A 1,499-nucleotide genomic window follows, 5' to 3' on the forward strand; every position below is an offset into this window, starting at 1 on the left:
ATGTGTGTGTGTGTGTGTGTGTGTGTGTGTGTGTGTGTGTGTGTGTATGTATATGTGTATATATATATATATATATAAATTAGAGAGATTATAATTTACTTGACTAACTAAAGGTGAGAAGCCAGAGTTTCCTCAACTCCCTGCCCGGAATTTTTATTTTCAGACTTAAGCAACATAAAAAGACTAGTGAGAGTGTGTGCATCCACTCTGTCATCATCCTTGGCCTGTTGCTTAGAGCAAATTACGAGGGTCATGTCAGACCAAGGCTTTATCTCTATGGATTTCAGTAATTTTCCATTGCACATAATTTAGTGTTACTTTTGTAACTAGGAAGTTTATAATGCCAGCTCAGTTGCTGCCTACTAAGTCATTATTATTTAACAATGAAGAAAGTAGGATGAGTCCACCAAGATGGCTCAGTGGGTGAAGGTGCTTGTCATTAAGGCTAATGACATGAGTTTAATCCTGAGGATATATGTGATAGAAGAAATCAGGGACTCGCTTAAAGTTGTCTTCTGACCGCTACACCCATGTGGTGGTATACGTGCATGCACACACAATAAATAAATAAATAAATAAATAAATAAATAAATAAATAAATGTAATAATTTTTAAAAATTAGAAAGGCGGGTTTCCAACAAATTGGGAAAAGATCTTTACCAATCCTTCATCTGATAGAGGGCTAATATCCAATATATACAAAGAACTCAAGAAATTAGACTCCAGACAACCAAATAACCCTATTAAAAAATGAGGTATAGAGCTTAACAAAGAATTTTCAATGGAAGAAACTCGAATGGCTGAGAAGCACCTAAAGAAATGTTCAGTATCCTTAGTCGTCAGAGAAATGCAAGTCAAAACAACCCTGAGATTCCATCTCACACCAGTCAGAAGGGCTAAGATCAAAAACTCAGGTGATAGTAGATGCTGGCGAGGGTGTAGAGAAAGAGGAACACTCCTCCATTGTTGGTGGGACTGCAAGATGGTGCAACCACTTTGGAAATCAGTGTGGCGGTTCCTCAGAAAATTGGACATAGCATTACCTGAGGATCCAGCTATACCACTCCTAGGCATATACCCAGAAGATGCTTGAACATATAACAAGGACATATGCTCAACTATGTTCATAGCAGCCTTATTTGTAATAGCCAGGAGCTAGAAAGAACCCAGATGTCCTTCAACTGAAGAATGGATTCAAAAAATGTGGTATATTTACACAATTACTCAGCTATTAAAAACAATGAATTCGAGAGTTTCCTAGGTAAATGGATGGAACTAGAAATTATCATCCTGAGTGAAGTAAGCCAATCACAAAAGAACACACATGGTATCCACTCACTGATTATTGGATATTACCCCAGAACCTTGAAATGCCCAAGATGCAACTCACAGGCCACATGAAGCTCATAAAAAAGGAAGACCAAGTGGGGGTGATTCAGTCCTTCTTAGAAGGAGCAACAAAATACTCAAGGGAGCAAATATGGAGACAAAGTGAGGGA

The sequence above is a fragment of the Grammomys surdaster genome, unplaced genomic scaffold (genome assembly GCF_004785775.1).
Source record: "Grammomys surdaster isolate TR1022 unplaced genomic scaffold, NIH_TR_1.0 147, whole genome shotgun sequence".
Lineage (NCBI taxonomy): Eukaryota > Metazoa > Chordata > Mammalia > Rodentia > Muridae > Grammomys > Grammomys surdaster.